This window comes from Calidris pugnax, unplaced genomic scaffold (assembly GCF_001431845.1).
Source record: "Calidris pugnax isolate Ruff unplaced genomic scaffold, ASM143184v1 scaffold9, whole genome shotgun sequence".
NCBI lineage: Eukaryota > Metazoa > Chordata > Aves > Charadriiformes > Scolopacidae > Calidris > Calidris pugnax.
In genome coordinates, this window is record NW_015090778.1 from 832,239 (window position 1) to 855,214 (window position 22,976).

At 59.9% G+C, this 22,976-nt stretch overlaps 1 protein-coding gene across 1 annotated transcript in view; it reads left to right on the forward strand.

The window, feature by feature from the left end:
* RBFOX3 (RNA binding protein, fox-1 homolog (C. elegans) 3) overlaps nucleotides 1-22,976 on the forward strand; it is a 275,085-nt gene that overhangs the window by 140,294 nt on the left and 111,815 nt on the right. Inside the window, exon 2 of the mRNA XM_014953196.1 lies at nucleotides 3,544-3,687. The gene's annotated coding sequence lies outside the window, so the exon portion shown is untranslated. The remainder of the gene's footprint in view (nucleotides 1-3,543; nucleotides 3,688-22,976) is intronic.

Here is a 22,976-nt window from a genome sequence, read left to right on the forward strand (position 1 = left end):
GCACCCGCATTCGCCTTGGCAGCCCCCCCTCCTCCTCCCTCGGCCTGCTGCCCTGATGAGGGGGATTCTTCATCACCCCACTGCCACGGAGAAGTCCCACAGACCATGCTGGGCTGGGGCTGGGGTCAAGCATCCTCTGGGGTGTGCAGGGGCAGCAGCAGGGGCTCAGTGTCCCAAAAATGAGTGGTCACAACCCCGGTCCTGAACCCCCCCCCCCTTTTCCTGGATTGCGGATGCTCTGGGCTGTATCTTCCCTTCTCCCCCCTGGGGTGCTGCTGGCTTGGATAAAACCTCTGAGCCCCCCCCGCCAACACAGATTTTCCCAGAGAGAAATAACCCCAACACCACCACCTCATGCCACAGGAAACAAAGACCAAGCTTTCATTTTTAAGCTGCATTTCTAATGCCTAGTGCTTAAATATCAGACAAGTCTGATAAAGAACTGCCCGAGGCTGAGCCAAAGAGGAGCACAAGGCAGGGCTGCAGACTGTCCCCCCAAACACAGCTGAAGCTGGTGGAGGCTTCAGAGAGCTCTGTGGAATCAAAGAAGAGCTAAATGCTTTGATTGCCTTTCGGGGTTTTTTTTTTTTTTTTTTTTTGGGCTTCGGGTAAACCCCGCAATGCGAGCGTGGAAGCTGCAGCTGAATGAGTTCGTGTTGGAAATGAGGTGTTGGGGAGGAAACCCAGGGGCTCCTGCCTCCAGTGCTGTGCTGGGCTGGGATCTGGGGGAGAGGACCCTCGGTCGCTGACGTCCCGGGGGAAGTGATTCCAGAGCAAAGCTGGGCTCAGGCAGGAGCTGCCGTGTCAGCGATCTCTGGGTGAAGTTCTTTCCCATTTTTGGTACAGGAACTCATGGGGGGATGATCCTGGTGTTCTTCCCAGCCCTTGCACCCAGCTCCCTCCCAGCCTGAAGTTGTGCTGAGCTGTGCCATAGCTCCGCGCGTGCTAATCAGGAGCAGAGCCTAATGAGCAGGACTAATGAGGCGGAAGGGGAATTCCAGCAAGTTTGGGGAGGCTGGGGAGTTTCTGTGCTGCTGACGGTTTCTCTGGGGGTTTTCTGTGTTCTCTCCCCAAATGCAGTGATGGGTTCCCTTGGTGGGACGGTGCCCGGTCCCGTGGTGTGCCTGGGAGTTGGGGTAGAGCCCAGAGCCGGGGGGCTGCAGGTGGTGGTCCCAGTGTGTCTGTGGCCACTCCAGCTGCTCCTGGAGAAGGGGGACGTGTGCCACCAGAGGTGTCCATCCCTGCTTGGCCACTGGGGATGCTGGAGCCTGAACAGGGGGAGATGGGTGTCACTGGTGGGGCTGTGGAAAGGGCGGTGATGTGGGGCTGAGGGCACCTCTGGCTGTGGAGCTGTGGGGTGCTTGCCCGTGGGCTTTCTGTGCCGATGGAGGTGGCCACAGGGGCAAGCCCACCCCACAGCCCTGGCCGTCTCCTCCTCCGGGAGGCCGGGGAGCCATGGGGCAGTTCTGTGCTGTGTCTGGCTCCCCTCTGCCCGTCTTCCTTCGTGTCCTCCCCTGGCCTGACCCAACACCCTCCCAGCTGCCTGTCAACTGCTCACTGGCTCCTGCGCCACTGGGAGGTGGCATCTCCATCTGGGCACCACGCTGCTGCTTTTGTTGGGGTCCTCCTGGGATGAGTGTTGGGGGATACTGGTGGCTTCTCTCACCCCCAGCCTCCCCGGGGGCTGCAGACCTGGCCCCCATTCACTTCCCTCTTGGATTTGGCTGCCGTGAAGGCGGGAGGGTGATGGTGAGCCACACCGCTGCGGGCATTTCTTTTATTATTTTTTTTTTCCCTTTCCTCTTCTCCTTGCTTTTTAATGAGCCAACCTTGGGGGACCTTGAGAGACGCTCCTGCAGCTTTGCTGTGACTTATCTCCTGGCCTCTGCCCCCTATTCTGCCGAGGGGATAAATCTCAGCTCCCGGCGCGGAGCCAGCCCCGAGCCCGTCCTGCCGCGCGGCGCAGGCACCATAACTCACGGCGGGCAGGGGGGGGGCTGCCCGGTGGAGGGCGTGGGGGGGACATCGCCGCTCGGCGCCGTGATGGATGGGCTGCCCCAGGCTGGGGAGCAGGGAAAAACATCCCATTACAATGGGGGACAAACTGTTAGATTATTCCCCGTTCAACCTGGGTCAGGCAAAAACCAAAGCAGAGCTGCTGAGGGTGACGTGGGACTGTGGGCTACCTCTGAGGAGCCTTGGGAGGGGAACAGGGGGTCAGGGGGGTATTTTTTCCCTTTAGAATAAGTCTTGGCCTTTCCTTGTCTCCATCCAGACTCTTCAGTAGTTCCCAGTGAGAGGACAAGGGGCAATGGGCACAAGTTGGAACATAAAGGGTTCCACTTGAATATGAGGAAGAACTTTTTCACGGTGAGGGTGACAGAGCCCTGGAACAGGCTGCCCAGGGAGGGTGTGGAGTCCCCTTCTTTGGAGGTTTTCAAGACCCACCTGGATGCTCCTGAGTAACATGCTCTGACAAGCTCTGGATGGTCCTGCTTTGGCAGGGGAGTTGGACTAGTGCAGGCACCATAACTCATGGCGGGCACGGGGGGGGCTGCCCGGTGGAGGTCGTGGGGTGGACATCGCCGCTCGGCGCCGTGATGGATGGGCTGCCCCAGGCTGGGGAGCAGGGAAAAACGTCCCATTACAATGGGGGACAAACTGTTAGATTATTCCCCGTTCAACCTGGGTCAGGCAAAAACCAAAGCAGAGCTGCTGAGGGTGACGTGGGACTGTGGGCTACCTCTGAGGAGCCTTGGGAGGGGAACAGGGGGTCAGGGGGGTATTTTTTCCCTTTAGAATAAGTCTTGGCCTTTCCTTGTCTCCATCCAGACTCTTCAGTAGTTCCCAGTGAGAGGACAAGGGGCAATGGGCACAAGTTGGAACATAAAGGGTTCCACTTGAATATGAGGAAGAACTTTTTCACGGTGAGGGTGACAGAGCCCTGGAACAGGCTGCCCAGGGAGGGTGTGGAGTCCCCTTCTTTGGAGGTTTTCAAGACCCACCTGGATGCTCCTGAGTAACATGCTCTGACAAGCTCCGGATGGTCCTGCTTTGGCAGGGGAGTTGGACTAGATGATCTCTATGGTCCTTTCCAACTCTAAAAAATTCAGTGAAATTCAGTGAAATCCCTTGTGCTCTACTGAGACTTGTGCTCCCTGGGGAGGCAGGACCAGCCTCAGCATCCTCCATCAGAGCAGAGCTGGGGATGTGGTCCCACTGGGGACCCCGAGCTGGGATCCTGCTGTTGCACCCCTTGCAGCCAAGCCCCGTTCCTCAGGGCTGGACCCATTTCCCCCTCTCTGGGGGGGCTTTGCCGGTGGGCAGGGTCGTGCCTCTGTGCGTGTGGAGCAGCCGGGCCACGCTCCAACGCCGCTCTCCAGCCGTGAGCTGATTCTGCTGTTAAAAGAGTGGGACAAGCGACGTGCGAGTCCCTGGGAGCCGCGGCGTTCAGAGGCGCCGAGCTCTGCCGCGTCCTCCTCCGTTATTAGCAGCGAAGCCTACACAGGGACGGGACTGGAACCTTCTCCTTCTCTCTTCCAGGCTGAGAAGCTGCTGCTCTGAGACCCCGACAGCTCTTCCCCACGGCTCCCAGGGCCCCACGCCAGCGTGAGCTCCCGCCTGCGACCGCAGCACCAGGGACCTGCTCCCGGCCCCCAGGTACGTCGCTCCCACCGAGCAGCCCAGGTAAGGGGGGGGGACACGGAGAGGGGTTTTGGGTTGAGGATGAAGCTGCTTCTTCCCATGGGCCGTGCCAGGGGCAGCAGCCCCATGATACAGCCCATCCTGTGCTTTGTACCACCACTGGGATCCGATCCCGTGCCCACCTGCGGTGGCACAAGTACCTGAGGTCCAGGCTGTTGTGAGATGACCTGGTGAAGGGGAACGTCGTGGGGAGAAGCCACAGCTTCTTTGTGCGAAGTGGGGGTGGGAGGCATCTGGTCCTGCCCCACGGGCTGAGCTTTCTGCTGCTCCGCCGGGATGGGTCCCAGGGATCACCCTCCCACTGGCTGCAGGAGCGCGGGGGTCCTGGGCAGGCAGGACCTCGGTGGTCCCGTGCATGGACCACGCAGGTGTGATACACACACAGCCAAGCGTATCACGGCCTGGCCAGACCCACCAAGACCCACCTAGACCCACCTCTCAGCACAGACCGTGCCGCAAAAACCCCACCGTGGCTGCTTTGGGGGGGTTTCCACTCGGTCGGTTTGAACCCGTCCCCGTCAGTTCACGTTACACGGACTAAATCCCTGCCTCGTGCTGACACCAGCCCGCTCCGGGAGCTGCCACCAGACTAGCGAGTAGTTAAAATTTAAACCCAGCCAAGGCAGCGTGACATTCCCCTCCAGACAAGCCGTCGTCCCCAGTCCCTCCCAGCTTGAGTACCCGAGGGTGCAGGCAGCTCTCGGAGGGGCTGCAACGGCCAGGGGACGGGTGCTGCTCGGGGACCGGCTACCAGCCACGTGTCGTGGCATCTCCTGGCACGTTGCCCCGCTGGCTGCTGCTCCGGGGGACCCCCAGAGTTGGGACCGCTTGTCCCCTGGATGCTGTGAGCGGAGGGGAGAGCAGGGATGCTGGCAGAGCTGTGTGGCCTGGCACAGGGGTCCTGATGCATCAATGCATCCCCCCCCCAACCCTCGCAGCGCTGCTCGCCCCACGCCAGCTCCTCCACTCGGTCCCAACCCCACGCGTCTGCTCAGAAATCAAGGGAGCAGGATTTTGTGACTCCTCATCCCTCAGGCTGGGGCAGAGATCGTCCCAAGCGGGGGATTAGAGGAGCCTCGCTCCGTGCAGATGGATTTCCCCAGCTGCCTTAATCAGTTTGAAGGCAGCAGAGGCAGCTGAGCTCTGTGTTATCACCTTGAAGCCTTTTTTTTTTTTGTCTTTTAGAAAACTTTGGGTGGATGTTATTGCTCATGAAAGCGAGGGGCTGATCATGCTGGGAAGGGAGCAGGCGTAGTGTGGGCTGGCACTATTATGCAAGCTGCCCACACGCCGCTCTGCCAGTGCGCTCCGTTCCCGAACAACAGCGTGTCCCAGCCCCGAGCCCACCCCCGGGGCTGCCGGAGCACCACGGCCCCGCACTGCCCACGGCGCCCGCACCCCGCTCCTGCTGAGAGCCCTGAGCCCAGCAGGCACGGGTAGGATGCGTGGTCCTTCCTGGCCTCTTCTGGAGGGGCAAGTGTGGGGCTGTGCCCCCCCAGCACCGTGATGCTCCGGAGCTGGTGCGTTACTGTGAGGAGCAGGAGCACTGGGAGTTCCTCCTGAGACCTTGAGCCTCAGGGTTGGGGACGTGCTGCTTCTTGCAGGGGTTTGCAGTTGGGTTGGTGCCCATCAGGGAGGCATGTTGTGCCCTGGAACAGGGAGGACGTGCCCATCCTTGGGAGAACATGACTTGTCTGGCTGGGTTGGTGCCCATCAGGGAGGCATGTTGTGCCCTGGAACAGGGAGGAGATGCCCATCCTTGGGAGAACGTGACTTGTCTGGCTGGGTTGGTGCCCATCAGAGAGGCATGGCGTGCCCTGGAACAGGGAGGAGGTGCCCATCCTTGGGAGAACGTGACTTGTCTGGCTGGGTTGGTGCCCATCAGAGAGGCATGGCGTGCCCTGGAACAGGGAGGACGTGCCCATCCTTGGGAGAACGTGACTTGTCTGGCTGGGTTGGTGCCCATCAGAGAGGCATGGCGTGCCCTGGCACAGGGAGGAGGTGCCCATCCTTGGGAGAACGTGACTTGTCTGGCCGGGTTGGTGCCCATCAGAGAGGCATGGCGTGCCCTGGAACAGGGAGGAGGTGCCCATCCTTGGGAGAACGTGACTTGTCTGGCCGGGTTGGTGCCCATCAGAGAGGCATGGCGTGCCCTGGAACAGGGAGGAGGTGCCCATCCTTGGGAGAACGTGCCTTGTCTGGCCAGGCTGGTGCAGCCATCACTGCTGGGACCTGCTCTGGGCACCAGCACAGGGGTGGGCTCGCTCATGCTTGGTCCACTGAGCCCTTTCCCCATCTGGGTTTTCCCCCTGTGGCTTTCTCTGCCCTTCAACATCCCTCCCCGAGCGCTGGGGCCGTGCGTGGAGGCTTTGGGTTGGTGGCCATGAACCTCAGACACGGTGCTGGTGCCACACACGAGGCTCACTGGGGTGACGGGGAGCTGCCTGGAGCATGGATGAACATACAGATGTGGACCCCCTGTGAGGACTCTCCCCATCATCCCCCCCAACCTGCCAAACCCCCCCCTCCCTCCCCGAGAGCTCCTTAAAGGAAGGCTTGAAGATGAGCAATGGAGAAACATCTGAGTCAGTTTCTTGGCTGTGGATTTAATTTAGCTTTTCCAGGCTAGTTATCATATAATAAATTCCAGGAGATTTATAGAAAACATGCCCGGGGAGGCTTAGCCAGTGTGTAACAAGATTTGTGCCTATTTCCCGCTGCCGAGCGGCTCCAGCGAGCGCGGTGCTGCCAGCCGAGGGGTGGGCAGGGCTGGCAGCCCCCCGGGAGCTCGCCCGAGAGTTGTCCCCCAGTAGCAGGCAGCCCTGGGACTGGGGGGGCATCACCCCACGGCTCTGTGGGGCAGGGGAGCATCCCAAACGCCGACATCCTCTGCCCCAGCGCCCCGGCAGCGGCTGCAAATCTCCCAGGAGTGGGTGCCTTCCCTGTGGTCCTTCGTCACTTGTCTCCTCACATCTCAGGCTGCCCAGGGAGGGTGTGGAGTCCCCTTCCTTGGAGATTTTCAAGACCCGCCTGGATGCAGTCCTGAGTAACATGCTCTAGCTCTAGGCAATCCTGCTTCAGCGGGGGAGTTGGACTAGATGATCTCTATGGTCCCTTCCAACTCTAAAAATTCAGTGAAATCTCCTCGACGTGGGCAATGCCAAGTGGGACCCCGTCCTGGTGGTGGCCAGGTCATGAGCCGAGGGTGAGCGGTGCCAGTGGCTGGAGGGGAGTGATGAAGGGACCTTTCTGCTCGATGGGGGGAAGGTGTGGGGGACATCCCTGCCGGGGAGGACCTCGTGTCCTCTCTTCCCTTCCTCCCGGGGGGTGGGTGGCTGTGAGCCAGAGCTAAAATCCGCAGTTCTTTGCTCTCCCCTCTGCTGGAGCCGGGTTTCCCACCGCTCTGGGAAAGGCCGAGAAGGGAAAAGCGCTTGGGTTTTGCAGTGATTTATGACACTGGCGGCTCAGCAGCAGCTGAGGGGCTGGGAGAGCTCTGGCTCGGCACAGAGGGCACTGCCAGCCGCGCTCCCCGCTCCGTCTCTCGCTGCTAACGCCGCCCAATTAGTGTCTTATTAGTCACTCCGCGTGTTAAAGCATTAAGAACAATTAAGGGTGAGAAGAGTTTCCAGATGTAGCGGCAAGCGCTGGAGCTGGGAGCTGGCAGCTCCGCTGGCTGCTCCCATATGGAAGGGATCTCAGGCACGGCGGGGCTCACTGCGGGACCACCAGGACCATCCTGTGGGCGCTGGGGTCGGTGGGGGGGGGTCCTGGGGCCACCGAGGTGTGGGCAGCTGGTGGGTGACCCCCCTGTGGTGCAGTGATGCTTGCCTTCGCTGTCAGCGCCGCGGCTGAGGGCCCTCGCAGAGGTGGGGTAGAGCCTCAAGGATTTGGGGATGAATGGGGGAAATATCCACAGGGATTCTTGCTGCTGGGGGGGGGGAAACATCCAGGTGATGCTCCTGCCCCACGGCAGAGGTGACCACACTGCCCTGAGATGGGGATGCTCTTCCAAGCGCCGCCTGAGAGCCTTGGACATGCCTCCCCGTTATTGAGTTTGCAAATGAACTCAAGTCAAATATTTATCTGTTGGCTGGGCTGGGTGTGAGTCAGAGCCCCCACCACCACCCCCCCTCCCCGGCTCAGCGCCCTGCCAGCCCTGCGCCGCGCCGAGCCGAGCCGTTCCTGGCGAGGGAACGGGGCTGGGGAGGCGCCTGGCTGCGAGCAGCTACGACAGTGCATCTGGGACACAGCGTGTGGGGGACAACCGCCTCGGCAAAGATAGCACCCGTGTTGTGACACTTTGAAGCGCAGGAGAAGTAGCACAAGCAGAGACGCGTGTGACTTCAGAGCCCGAGCGCCGGTGACTTCAGCTCCCCATAAATAGTCCCCGGGCGGTGCTGGAGGGAGGGGGCCTGGAGCAGGCAGTTCCTAGGGGCTGTCATGGCGCTCCCGTGGCTGGTGTCCCCTGCACAAGGTATGTCACACCCCAACCATTGCACCCACCATTGAACCCCAACCACTGCCTCCCAACCACTGAACCCCAACCATTGCACCCATCATTGAACCCCAACCATTGCACCCACAGTTGAACCCCAACCATTGAACCCCAACCATTGCACCCTACCATTGAACCCCAATCACTGCACCCCAACCATTGCACCCAGCATTGAACCCCAACCACTACATCCCAACCATTGAACCCCAACCATTGCACCCACCATTGAACCCCAACCATTGAACCCCAACCGCTGCGCCCACCATTGAACCCCAACCACTGCCTCCCAACCACTGAACCCCAACCATTGCACCCATCATTGAACCCCAACCATTGCACCCACAGTTGAACCCCAACCATTGAACCCCAACCATTGCACCCTACCATTGAACCCCAATCACTGCACCCCAACCATTGCACCCAGCATTGAACCCCAACCACTACATCCCAACCATTGAACCCCAACCATTGCACCCACCATTGAACCCCAACCATTGAACCCCAACCGTTGCGCCCACCATTGAACCCCAACCACTGCCTCCCAACCACTGAACCCCAACCACTGCACCCCAACCATTGCACCCTACCATTGAGCCCCAACCATTGTGCCCACCATTGACCCCCACCACTGCACCCCAACCATTGAACCCAACATTGAACCCCAACCACTGCACCCCAACCACTGCCTCCCAGCCATTGAACCTCAACCACTGCACCCCACCATTGCATCCCAACCATTGCACCCCAACCAGTGCATCCCACCATTACCCCCACCATTGCACCCCAACCATTGAACCCCAACCACTGCATCCCACCATTACACCCCAACCAGTGCACCCTACCATTGACCCCCATCATTGAACCCCAACCATTGCACCCACCATTGACCCCCACCATTGCACCCCCCCATTTCATTCCCCATTACACCCCACCATTGCCTTGAAGGGGCCACCCAGTGCGAGGTGTGGGGGTGTCCCTGGGGGGGGATGGGGGATGCTGTGGTCCCCCCCTCACTGCAGCTGGGGCCGAGCGAGCGCGGCGAGCTGCTGGCGTGCAGCTGGGGCGGCGGTGGGGAGGACAGTGGCTTTTGGGGCGGCGCGTTGGAATAATTCCTCTCCTGCTCCCCCCGCCAGGGCGAGGAGCAGTTCTTGGACAGATGGTGTTTTTGAGTGACCTTGTAGCTCCCAGCGATTCCCTCGGCTGCTGAGTAACGCTGGGAGCCGCGGGGAGCCAGCAGCGGTGCCGCAACCTGCTCGCGCCGGTGGGAGTCTGTCAGGGAGCCAGGGTTGGGGAGGGATGTGGGGCCAACTGGGGGTTGGGGGGGGACGGAGCCAAAGCCCGACAACTGGGATGTAACGGCAGCGAGGAAATGAGACGTGCCCCCCTGATCCCCCACTCCCCTCGGCCATGGGAAGGAGGCGGGGGGGAAGCCACCGAGGCTCTGCCCCATCTCCTTCTCCCCGGCAGCCGGATCGCTCCTCCTGGCTCCCTGTGCTCTGCTTTGGGAAGAGCCTGAGCGTTCTCCAGGAGCCGAGGTGGTGGTGCCTGCAGCCGGGGAAGCCCCCCTGGGTGCTGCGGGATGGTGCTGTGGGATGGTGCTGTGGGATGGTGCTGCTGCCAGCGCTCAGCCCCCCCCGGGAACGGGGGTGTGCGGTGACACCCCGGGGCTGAGCCGCTTGGTTGGGTGCTGGTAGGGGTTGTTGAAGGGCAGGGATGCCCCGGGACCCCCAGCGCTGGGGAGGGTCTGCTGGGCGGTGAGGTGAGACCCCCACTCTGCTCTGCCAGCCCTGAGGAAGCAGGGGGGGAGCGTAGGGGGGGATGTACCTCCCCCCCCACCAAAGAAGTGGGGTTTTCTGCTCCCTGGGAGTGTGGCACAGGGTTTGCTGTCCCCCCCCCCACCTCTGGCACAGGGCTGGGGTCAGTCAGAGCTGCTCGTCCTGGTCCTCTCATGGACGGTCAGGTTCCCCCCCCCCTTGCCCCACTGACCCCCAAATTGGGCAGGGACAGTGTCCGAAGGTCTGTGAACCGCTGCTGCCAAAGAGGGCTGGGAGCACCACAGGTCGAAAGGCTTTGGCAATAAGAAAGTTTGTCCCCAGCTGCGATGTGGGACTGTGAGAAAAGACCTCGGGGAAGGAGATGGGGGGGTAAAAGCAGCGCTTTGGGGGTTGTCTTTGCCAGGGAGGAGTCGTGGCTGCTGGCTGAGCCTCGGCAGCGCGCTCCTGCAACACCCTTGCAGCTGCCTCCCAGCTCCGTGAGGGCTGCAGCACCGAGAGGTGTCCTAAATTGAGGAAGGAACAGGGAGATCTTGGCATCGCCCGGAGCATCATTTGCATTCGGGCGCAGCTCGGGGCTGTGGGGGCTGCGGGGGCCCTGGCAGTGCCCGGGGGGTGAGGAGCGGGGCAGGCTCCGGGCTCTGGGAGCATCCCTGGGGATCGCTGCGGAGGGAGCTGTGCCTCGGGGGGGTCTCCCAGCTCCAGGTTTCTTGTTTTCGTGCTTCTCTGCCTCAACTTTGCGCCCGGGTTTGCCATCCCAGATTTGTGCCTCTGCTGCTTCCAAACGGGAATTGCCATCTTGCCCCGGTGCCTCCCCTCGACTCCCAGGGAAGATGCTCCCAGCACCGTCGTGGTGTCCGTGGGGCTGCCAGGGGGGGTTTGGGTGAGGAGAGACCGGGTTGGGGGTCCCTCGAGGGCTGAGAGGGGCCGTGAGGAGAGGCTGCCCACAGTGGTATCGGGTGTGGGCTTCTCCCAACCTTTCCCTGCAATTCCTGGGACACAATCCCATAAACCACGGTGGGGCTGTGTCTGTTCCCAGCTGTCCCGCACCCTCCGGCCATGGAGAGTGTCTCATGTTCCTACAGGATCAGCCAGGGCTGGGCAATTCCCAGCTGGATTCAGCTGCTCCATCACCACGTGTCCCGTGGGGTGAGACGCTGGTGGTCCTGCCCGGGGGGTGCGGGGAGCGGGCACCTCCTGGCAGGCAGGGCTGAGGGGGGCGAGATGGGGGCACAGTGCTCCTGCTGTGTGCTGGGGGTGTCAGGGGGGGATGCAGGGGGGGCCCGGAGAGGGTGCTGCGGGGCGCTCAGCTGCGGTGCATCGCCCGCAGCCGCCGGTGCCAGGCTGCCGTGCGGGCACCCGAGCGGCTCCGGTTACTTAACATGCAGCAAGTGTTGTACTCGGAGAAATTTAGACGTAATTTTTTTTTTTTTTTTTTTTGTGTGCTTGCATGTAAATGTGGGTAGGTGCTGTCCTGATTGATGGCAATTAGCATTTTCTAACGGTAACAGATGTTCAGATTGCCAGGAGGCTGGTACCTAACGCCCACGCTGCCATCTGTTCCACTGGGCACTGCCTGGGGAAGCGGCACCAGCGCTGCAGACCTGCGAGTCCTTGGTGGGGTGTATTTAACAGTATTGTGCAAGAGGGGGGTTATTATTATTATTTTTTGGTTGGTGTTTTTTTTTTTTTTTTTCTGGGTGGAAAATAATAATAATAATAAAGACGTTTTCAGGTTTATAAATAGTACACTCTGTTTATTATGGGATGGAGAACTTTCCATCTGATTGATTAGCAGCTTGGATTTCTGCAGGGAATTAGGGGAGCGATGGTCAGTGTGTGGAGCTGGGCTGCCTGGTTTTCCAGGGCTGGAGTGGGAAGGGCTCTGGTGTGGTGGTGGCAGTGGCCAGGGGCAGCCAGGGGGTGAAGCCCCCACTCTCTGTGTGCCCCCCACAGCGGGACACAGGAGCAGTCAGCTGTGCCCATGGGTTGTCAGCTCCGGTGAAACGCCTGAGTATTAGTTAAAAGGAGTTTAAAGGAGTATTTTAGGAAGGGATCCAGACCCTGTGCCAGGTGCCCACTCCCCAAGTGGTCCCAGCCACAACCCCTTTCCTCACCCGGATGGTGCCCATCCCTCCCCGTGCACAGAAAGCTCCCAATTTCCTTCCTGCCTCCCTTTATTTGCAGCCTCTCGCACCCCTTTATACTCGTGCCAACGTTGTCCTTCGGCTTAAACAGCTCCTCTCCCTCCCCACTGCCCACTCCCCACCTATTTATAGAGAGGAAGACTTGGCAGGGCTGCACAGGATGAGCTCCTCTGTCCTTCTGTCCTTCTGTCTGCTGCCCGGAGCATCTCCCCATCCCGGGACAGCCCTGTCCCTCTCCATCCCAGCCCCAGGATGGGAGCGGAGCCTCGGACAGCGGCGGGGCTGCCTTCTCCTGGAAATCTCCTCCCGGCAGCCTAGAAACACACTTGCTTTTTTTTTTCACAGATGCAGGAGATGGTGAGTCAGAGTCAGCCTGGAACTGAGTAATGTACCTCGATGTTTCGCTGGGTGTTTTTTCCAGGTTAGAGCAGAAATTCTCGCCCAGTCCTTATGTTCGGCGTTTTGAACTTTGTGCCGTTCGGCGGCTCCGGGCTCGAGGTCTGCAATCCCCCCCCACCCTGGGCTGAAACCTCTGCTCCCTGCAGGGCAAATGCCCCCCCTGGTCGTGGCCAGCCCGTCCCCTTGGGGTGCTGCCCACCCAGCTGCTGGGGTCCCCCTTCTCTGAAGGAAGACACCAACTTTGGCACCAGCTGCCCTTGGTAAGGCAACCAAATCCTGCCTCTTCGTTGGGTATTTCCACCGTGGTTTTATTGAGCTTCTGGTCTGCATGTTGGGGGGGGTCTTGAGGGGTCGGGGGGGGGTCGTCTCTCCCTGCCCTGGCCCCGTTCTTGGCTCTGTGCTGCTCTGTCCCCGTTGCAGCTCCACACGCCAGCGCCTGGGCTGTGAGTTGGGACAGTTCTGGTGGGTTCCTGGGATGGAGATTTCCTCCTTCCTCCGACCTGAACTCATTGGCTGGTTTTGAGTTTTTCTCCTGCTTTGGAGTCTGTAGTTTCCATTTCTGTTCCTCCCTCCCCAGAGCAGCCTGCAGCTCCCAGTGGGTTAATCCCAGCCCTCCCGAAAGCTGGAGCTGATTGTTCAGTGGGTTCTCAGGCAACACCTCGGATGGTTTTATCTCTACTCAGCCGTGCTGTCTTGCAGCCTCACTTTTTTTCTCTATTATCTTTTTATTTGCATCATTAATGAACCTTTTACCGTTTTGCCACAGCGTCTCATTCACCCCCCCAGCAATCCTGGCCCTGCCCCTGCTGCCTTGCACCCCACCTTTTCTGTCCTGCTGCCCCCCCCATTCCCCACATGCTCCTTTCACCCCGCTCAGGTCCTGCCAGGTGGGTTATTGACCCGCTTCCTCCTGGGTCTGCTCTCCAGGAGCTTTCTTTCTCGTGCTGAGGACTTTATTTACTCCTCTTGCTTTAAATAAAACCCCACTGGCCTTACAGCTGAAGGCTGGGGCTTCTCAGCTCCTCTTGGCTTTACTCCTGGAGCCCTAAAGCACTAAAGCCCATATTTTTGTTTGCTGTTGTGTTGTTTAGACTGAATCAACCCTTGGCCATCTGAGCCAAGGCTGTTTTCTGCAGCCCTTCCTCCTGCCCCACGATGTGCCTGGGGATGTGGGGGTGCTGGGGGGGGATGCAGATGATGCCCTTCATTGTAAGCTGAGAACTGCCATAAAGGCATGGAAAGATTCCTGCTGGGAGTTGTGCTGGGGATGTGGTTTGTGAGATGTGGCTGGTTCTTCTCAGGAGAAGGGCTGAGTCCTGGCCAGGCGAGGCCAGTCTGGAGGAACTGGTGATTCCCTGGAATCCTTGTGATGGTCCAGGAGAGGGTCCCTTGGCCGGGCTCAGGCATCCCTCTGGCACACGCCGGGATGCTGATGCCAGATGCCGGGAGCAGGACCGCGCCAAGGAGGGCCCCATGGAAATGAAGGAATGTGTTATGTTCTAGAGGTCAGCTCAGCTTCGGAAGGCACTGGGGGCAAAATGGAAATCTGGGCTTTTCCCCCTTAAATTCATCCCAGTGACAGGCAATTCCCGGGTGGGGGGTGTGCTGGTGGAGCAGGGGGAGCATCCAGAAGCGATGGGAGGCTTTGGAGAGCCAGGGGACGTCCCCCCCCAGCACCCACCTGTGACCTGTGTGATGTTCCTCACCAGTTCCTTTGGATTTTGTTCTTCCTGGGAGAGCTCCCCCATCTGTAGTGAGTCCCCCAGCTATTCCTGTGACCCCCCCAGCCACCCTGCTCTCTCTGCAGCCATCCGATCATTTGGGTGATGTTCCCATGGCGCTGGGCTGGACCGGCTGCTCCATCCCCTGGTCCCTCGGGTCCCACCAGCCGAGGCAGAGCGGTGGGTGATGCTCGATGCTCTCACCTTGCTCTGGTGCTTGCTCACCTTGGAACAGCCTACCCAGGGAGGTGGTGGAGTCACCATCCCTGGAGGTATTTAAGAAACGTGTAGACATGGCACTTCAGGGCATGCTCTGGTGCCCAAGATTATTGGTTTGTGGTGGGGTGTTGTGTGTGGAGTTGTGGGTGTGGGGTTTAGTTGGTGGGTGGTGTTTTTGGGTTTGTTGTGGGGTTTTTTGGTTTTTTGGGGTTTTTTTATGTGGTCGGACTTGATGATCTCGGAGGTCCCTTCCAACCACTAAGATTCTGTGATTCTGTGGTGGGGCCAGGAGGGATCTGCCACTGTCACCAGGAGCAGTCCCCGGGAGCTGAAGGTGCTAAACCCCTGCACAGGGGCCATCACCGGACAGACCCACGGTGTCCCTGTGGTGCCACCTCAGAGAGGAGCCCCTCTCCCACCTTCACCTACAACCACCGCATCCCAGGGGCCGCCCCGCGCGGGGCTGGGACCATGCAGCACTTTTGACTGGCACAAAGTTGTTTCCATGACACATGATTAGCTCTTCCCTGGGCATCATTAACATTTCTCTAAAAAGAGCCTGGCGTTCCGCCAGCTGCTTTGTAAGCTGCTTGGGAGAGGAGGAAATCAGCTCCTCTCCCTGGCAAACTGGGCCAGGGGATGGAAGTTTTCACGAGGTGGCTCTCAGCCTCCGGGGCAGGACCCCTCTCACCTGCAGGAGTGAGTGATCCCCGGGTCCTGCTGTGGATTTCCCAGTGCTTGGCCATTACCCGGCCGCACCGCTGCTGCCGGCAGCGAGAGGGGTGGTGATTAAATGACAAAAGGTGAATTATATAGAAAGTGCTTTCCTCCTCTCCCGAGAGCTCCCACGCTTTCTCTGAGATTTGATTCCGAGGCATTTCTGTATTATTTTTTTTTCCCTTTCTCCCCCCCCTCCCCGTTCCCCGTCCCCAACCCCCTCCAGGTTTTCCTTCTAAAAACATGAGTCAATTGTAGTGTGCACAAAAGGGGATACTGGGAGCCTGGGCTGGATGCTGGGAGCTGTGGAGCTGCGCTGAAATAAATCCTGTCCTTGGCACTCGGCTGCTCCGGCGCGGGGAGGCTCCGCTGGGCTCGGGGTGGGATGCGAGACAGAACCTCCCCTTTGGTACCTGGATTTTCCCTCTGCCGTGCCTGGGGAGAGTTGGCAGCACCACCAGGACCCTCAGACCCCCAGCCTGGGCAGCCTCGGGGGGACAGTGCTGGCCAGGGCATGGCTGGGAGCTGGGGAGAGCTGTGCCCGCTGCTGCTGGTGTGGCAAGGAGAGGCACCACGGGGGTTCGGGTGCCAGCAGAGCCCAGGGACCTCCCGTGGCACCTCCCTGCCACCGGCCAGAGCGTGGCCCCAGCTCTGCTGATGTGATGGGAGGAACTGGCAGTGATTTTCCAGCAGCCCACCCCCCATCCAGGCTCCGTTTCCCCATCTCCCCCTCCTCTTTCCTTCCCCACGCATCCCACCACGTCCCCGGCCACCAGCCTGGCATTTTCCCTGGGTGGCAGCCAGGCCATGCCACCCTCCAGGCAGGGACGAGCCTCCACTGTACCCCATCCACTCCCCCATCAACACCGATGGGTGGCTGCTGCGCTCTCCTCTTGGCTGGTTATCCCTGTATCCCGTGTTCTGGCACCGGGAGGAGAAGAGGGAGCCACCCCCCGGGAAAGGTGACCCCTGGTCCTGATTACTTCTTCAATTCTGGTGGAGCTGGACCCTGTCCCAGCTGTTTTCCCCTTGGGGGCAGAGCCGTGTGCCGGCGGGGGGAGGCTGGGGGCCGGGAAATAAATCAGGTGATGGATTGACTCGGGGCCAGGCTGGATGGGTTTGTCGGCTGCCATGGCGAGTGCTTCTGGCTGCAGCATCCCGGCAGGAATGGGGATGGTGAGCTGGGGGGGGGCTGTACCGGGGCGAGGGTGCACCCCAGGACCCTGCCATTCCCAATCCACCTCCCAGAAAACCAGGGAGCTCTGGTGAAAGTGCAGAGCAGCAGGATTTGATTTGCTTCGATTGTCTGTGATCTCTCTGGGTTTGGGACCCGGCGGTATCTCCGAGCCCCAGCTGCCCCGTGGTGCTGCCAGCGTTTGGGAATGGCCCCGGAAAGGCTGGATCTGGCAGGATGAGGCTCAGTGGGCAGCTCTAGGATGAGCCAGAGCTTCACCTTGGTGCCAGCCAGTTTACTTGGTCAGAGCTGGTCCAAAGTGCCTGGGAGATGCAGGCTGGGCACAGGGCAAGGGGCTACCAGTGTTGCCAGGTTTCTCCCATGGCGTCTTCTTTTTTTTTGTCCTTTTTTGTGTTGGAAAACAAGTCTGCTTCGCTGTCTTTGCCGTTCTTCCCCTCGCTTGCTTTTCAGATTCATCTGGGAAAACTTACCCGAGTGTTTCGCAAAGGTGTCACCAGCCCGACAGCTTGTGCTGCTCTAATAAAATGGCTCCGTAGCAGAGGGTTTGATCTATTTTTAAAGCAATCTCAGCGCTGTCTCCTCCCGCCCTCCCACCAGCAGCCTAAACTAAGCCCGAAGGCTCCTGGGAGCGCGGCAGCGGTGCGGGGCGGCTGCGAGCCCAAAGCTGGTGGCAGTAGCCATGGCCAGGGGGTGGCTGGCCCCGACCCTGGCTCTCCGTGGCCAGGAGATGCTCCGGGGTGGCAGGAACAGGGAGCAGGAGAGGGCTTCCTTTGCTGCTTTGTCAGAGAGAGGAGCTCTCTGCGTGATTTTCATTCCTTCGAGCGGTGAATGCGCTGTATAAATTAACATACGGAAACTTAGCCCCGCTTGGAAGTTTGGTATTTTCTCCTCGTTTGATGCCCTGTTATTAAAACTCAATTTTCTACGAATAACGGCCTTTAAATAGAATTCGTCTTCCAGCGATGACTCATTTCAAAGCAGCAGCTCCTCGCAGGAGAAGGCAGGCACCAAGGGCAGGGCTGGCACTCGCAGCCTTGGGATTCCCCGCGTTGGCTCCCGGCGCTTCACCGCGCGCGGGGGATGATGCCCAGGTCTCCCCTCCTGCCCGTCCCTTCCTCCCGCTGCCATCCGTGCCCGGGGACTCAGTCAGATCCCCCAGTGTGGTCTGGGTTGACCCTGGAGCCTTCAGAGCTGCCCATCCCTACCTGGCTTGGGGTGGCAGGAGGTGACCGTGCTGCCCCAGGGGCAGGTGGGGGTCCTGGCCAGGCTCTTCTGGGAGTCCTTGCGGAGAGTGAGGGGTTGGGAGAGGAGCTGGGGATGGGGATGTGATCTGCAGCTCGTTATGGAGTGCCAAACATCTGGCTTGGCTTGCTGGGGAGGGGATCTCTGCCCCCTCGGCCAGGTTGATGAAGCTTCTTAGTTTTTTCGTTGCCCAAATGGAAGGAAAAGACTCCAAATGGCACTGGGGGGTGAGAAATGGTGGGATGGAGCGTGGTGATGGCTGTGCTCAGCCGGGGCAGTGCTGCTCAGGCACCGTGTGCTTTAGCTCCTCGTCGGTGTAAAACCCTCCCTGGGCTGGGGATGGGGACAGGGACGGGGAGAGGGGCTGGTGTGACGTTCCCACACTGTGCTGTGCACCGTGGTGGCCGTGACCAGGGAATCACGGAATTGTCAGAGTTGGAAGGGACCTTCTAGAGACCATCCAGTGCAACTCCCCTGCCAAAGCAGGGTTGCCCAGAGCACATCACTCAGGAGCATCCAGGTGGGGCTTGAAGATCTCCAGAGAAGGGGACTCCACACCCTCCCTGGGCAGCCTCTTCCAGGGCTCTGCCACCCTCACCCCAAAGAAGTTCTTCCTCAGATTGGAGTGGAACTTCCCATGGTCCAGCTTGTGCCCATTGCCCCTTGTCCTGTCACTGGGAATCGCTGAAAAGAATCCAGCTCCATCCTCCTTCAACCCACCCTTTAGATCCTTGTCAGCATTAATAAGGTCTCCCCTCAGCCTTCTCTTCTCCAGGCTAAAGAGCCCCAGCTGCTCTGGGGTCCATCAGCCGTGGGGCCAGCAGCCCTGGTGCCCTGTTTCCAGCAGAGCATGGGATGGAGCTGGATGGCCCCCCCCGTGGCTGTGCCTACCCCATAATACAATTTATTGTGCCTCGGCCCTTTTTGGGGCTCCCTGTGCGTGTCCCCGGGCGCGGGGCTGGCTCAGGCTGGGGGAGCCTGTTGCCTGGCTGGAGCGGGCAGGAGGTGACAGGCAGGCGCTGGAGTTAATTGGGAAGGTTGTGGGTGGCAGGAGCGAGTGACAGGAGCGAGTGACAAGGGTGCTCGGGGGCACAGCTCCGCGCCCCGGCAGCGCGTGGGAAGCAGGGGATGGGGAACGGGAGGTCGGAGCTTCGCCCTCCGGCACCGAGCCCTTCGGCAGCGCCGCGAGCGGGGCGGGCAGAGGTGGCAGGGACAGAAATAGGTACAGGAATTGTGTCAGGGAGGGAGGGAGGAGGCACATTTTGGGTGCTTGCAGGGCTTGTGGGGGAAGTGGGCCAGCAGGTAGTGGGGCAGGATGGACAGGGCTGAAGGGCTCCTCTCCAAAGGTGTCTCACCCCCGGTGCATCACATCTGCATGCTGTGATTTCCCCCCCCGGGGAGGAAGAGGAGGGCACAAGCAAATCTTCTAGCACCGGTGGGGTCATCTCTGAGTGGTCCTGAGCACCTGCAAAAATGAGTTTCTTCCCACCCCCTGCCCTCCCTCCCCAGGAAGCCGCTCGCTCCGGTTCAAAGTTTCCTGCCAGGATTATTATTCTTTCAGGTCTGGCATCTGTTAAGGTGACAGCAGCCGGGGAAAGGGAAGGTATTGGAACAAATTTCTCATAAAAAGTAGCTAAGTTGATGAAACCATTACGGTGCCTGCATCCTGCACTCAATCATGGTGACACGCGGCGGGGGAACCGCTCCGTGGCCGTACGCTGAGCTCTGCCCTGGGAGAGCGGGGCCAGCGCTGCCTTCCCATGGCTCCTGTCCCCATCCCGTCCCCATCCCATCCCCATCCTGTCCCCAGTGCCCATCCCACAGCCTGGGGTCCCCCTCATCTGCCCGTTTCTCCTCGCTGGCACAGTGGCCAGTGTTTCATGTGAAGGTCCCACTTGTGGGATTCGGTCCCCGTGGTGGAATGGGACACCCATCCCTTGCAAAGTGACAGCGTGGAGACCATGTCCTGCAGCTCCTGCCTGCTCTGGGTCCTGGGGGGGGGATGTGAATCCCTGCAGTGACCTCTCAGAGATGGGTGAGGAGAACCAGGTGGGCAGGAGCCTCCACTATGGGGCAATCCCGCAGGAGCAGGGTCTGTGCTGAGCCCCCGGCCCCGTGGCAGAGCCGTGGGGAGCAGATGGGGTGACCAGGGAGGAGAAAACGGGGCCGAAGTGCTGGCTTTCCAGAGCGTTACCTGCTTTTATTAAAAATCAATGATGCACTTGAGCGGTTCCACTTTGTCTCCCTGACAGCGCGGTCTCTGCAGCAGCCGGGACGTGGATCCGGCTCCGCTCACGGCTCTTGTTATCACCCTCTTCTCTCTGCTGCTCTCCCCCCCATCCTCCCCCCAGCTCATCTCCAGCCCCATCAGCACTGAGATTTACAGCTGGTCCCTCTGATGGCTCCTCTCACCCTTCCCCTGGCTTTTTGCCTTTGATCTATCCTGCCCTGCTCCTTCTGACACGTCCCCAGGCAAATTCCTGCCTCGTCTCCCCTGTTCCTACAGAGGGAAAAGTGTGTGATGGTGTCAAAACGACAGGGCAGGGGCTCCTTCCCCACCCATCGGGGATGAGGGTGGCAGCGACCTGTGGCTTCTCCCCACGGGGGCTCTCTGGTCCCTCCACCTTCCTTCCTAGCCCCTGCCCAGGGCTTTAAATTCTGCCAGTGCCTTTTCCCACAGAGGTGCTGCTCCAGGGACCATAAAGAGCCCGGAGGACTCCAGAAACGGCGACTTATCTCTAGGCCAGGTCTCGGCAATGTTCTTAATCCCTTTTTTCCACCCCCACAGCCTGCTTCACGCCAGGCTTGAAGTGGTCACCCATGTTAAGTGCTCGCTCCCAGCCTGGGTAGGGGAGCTGGTGGGGGAGGCACTGGGATGTGAAAGGAAAACCCTTTTTCCTGGAGGCGTTGAGCTATTCCTCGCTCTGACCTAGATGTCAGTTCAATGCTCCGGCAAGTCCCAAGACTTGCATATGAAGTTGCCCAGGGGGAAGATGATATTTCGGGAACACAGAAGCTTCTCAGCAGTGGTAAAGTGCACGAGCTTTCCCTGGCAGGAGCCGTGCCGAGCCTCCGTATGCTCAGTACCACCGTGCCAGCCGTGGAGCGGTGCCCCCCTCTCCTGGGGGGGTCCCCGGGCAGCGTGAGCGTTGGCCGTGCTCGGGCACAGGATGGCAGAGCCCGTGGTGCTGCCGGGGGCTGGGGGCTGGAGCGGGACCGTGAGCAGCTCGTGGTGCCCCCCTCGTCGTGGCTGCTGCCAGCCTGGTGCTTGGCCATCGTGCCCAGAGCAGGAGCATTCCCAGCTTCCTCACGTGGATGAGGAGCCTGGGAGAAGGTGGAGAATCCTTCCCTTTTCACACAGAATCTTCTAGGTTGGAAGGGACCTTAAAGATCATCTTGTCCAACCCTCAACCTAACTGACAAAAATAGACACCCACACAACAAACAAGGAGCATCATCACTAAACCAGACCTCCCAGCACTACATCAACCCGGCTTTTGAACACCTCCAGGGATGGGGCCTCAACCACCTCCCTGGGCAGCCCATTCCAATGTCTGGTCATTGAAGCATAGAATGGTTTGGGTTGGAAGAGGAACACGGTGTGATTTGAGAGTGTGTGCTTGCTGTGAGGGTAAATCCCACACCCTCATCCATCCCTGTGGTGGTCAGGTCCCATCTCCCATGCGGGGCTCCAGCACCAGCGCTGGTCACGGGCAGCCTTGGCTTCTGCTCTGCTCTTCCAATCTGTCTTAAACCAATAAATTTAACGAAGTGCACTCTCTTCCCCCAGGCAGCCCCAGCCCAAGCCCTGAAATGTCGTAGCCAGTGCCCAAGGACCGGGGAGGTCTGGTAGGTTGGGGAGCAGTGGGCAGACACTGGATCTGCCCCCCCGAGACCTGGGTTTGGAGCTCTCTGAGCACCTTGGGGGCACAGAGCTGCTGCCCAGTCTGTCTTCAGGCACCAGAAGAGCTTCAGCTGGGACCTCATGAGGTTTGGGGGGGGTCCAACTGGTTCCCTCTAGGTGGATGGGGGATGCAGAGGTGGCCTCGCTTCCCTCAGCATCCTCATTGCAGGATGGCCCTGTGTACCATCCTCCTCCTCGCGCTGCTCCATGTCCTCTTCCCATCATCCAGGAGATGCCACAATAAATCACAGCAAACGGCCCGTGGCCCCACACATCACCGTGGCGGCTCTGGTGCTGTGGGGGGGGTCTGTGCAGCTGCACTGGGGACACTGGGGGGGACAGGGAGAGGTGACTGTGCCCGGTGTTGGACATTGCCACGGTGCCACACGAGGCTGGATTGGTGGCGGGTTGGCTTTGACAGATCCATTTGAAAAATGTGGCGATTTCGTTCTGGTTTTGTTATTTATCTTTATTCCGCTGAGGTGGCTCCGGGAGGGGAGAGAGGGGCAGGGGCTCCACGTGGCACAGACGGGCTGGCAGCAGAGTTTGGGAGTCCCCAATGTGTCCCTACCCGGGGATGGGCTCGGGACCCCTCAGCTCCCCAGGACCCCTGGCAGCCCCAGCTGCTGCTGAGATGGGGTTTCCCTCCTTCTCTGCAGGTGACTTTCTCCTTCATCACACACATCTGTGGGCCATTGGGGTAACGAGGGCTCGGGTGGGGAATAGATGCCGCCCTATAAGAGCCCCCCAAGGAGAAGTGGGGGGTGTTGTCTGTGTTGCTCTGGAGCCCTGTTTCCAGCCTGTGGGTACAGCAGCGTGGAGAGGAGCTAGAAAAGGTTAGTGGGGTCACGGAGGGGGTGTCGTGCTTGTTTTAGTCTTTTAATTGCTTTTCTAAGTTGTCTTTTGCTGCCTCGTGCCTCAGTTTACCTGGCTGTTAAACAGAGGGTGGGTTTAACATCCTTCTGCAGATGTTGGGGTTTGCTGTTGGGTGTCCTGGCAAGCTGGGAGCCTGTACCAAAGCTGTCCCCTGCCCTGAGGCTTATCCCAGCTCCTTCTGTGTCAGCTGCCATGCTAGATGGGCACCGAGTGTCCTTCTCTGCTCTCATCTGTGTGGTTGTGCCCTCTCTGTGCCTACTGGCCTCAGGTGTGTGTTCTTGGGGCTCTGCAGGGGGGGCTTGTCCCACCGGGTCCCCCCCTTCCTGCTCGTTGCCATCGGAGCCGGTGTGACCAAAAAGTTGATGCTTTTTTCCTTTTGTTCCCCTGGCACCTGTGAGTTCCCCCGTGGATGATTTAGAGCCGAGAGCCCGTGCTCTGGCACGGGGAGAGGGTTCCCAAGATAAAATAATCTCTGCCAGCAGCTGAAGTGACAGAAGCCCCATTAACAGCAGCATATGCCTGAAAACACACACATACTGCGCGGGAGGAAGATGCGGGGTGGGGGGAGCAGCAGCCCACAGGAA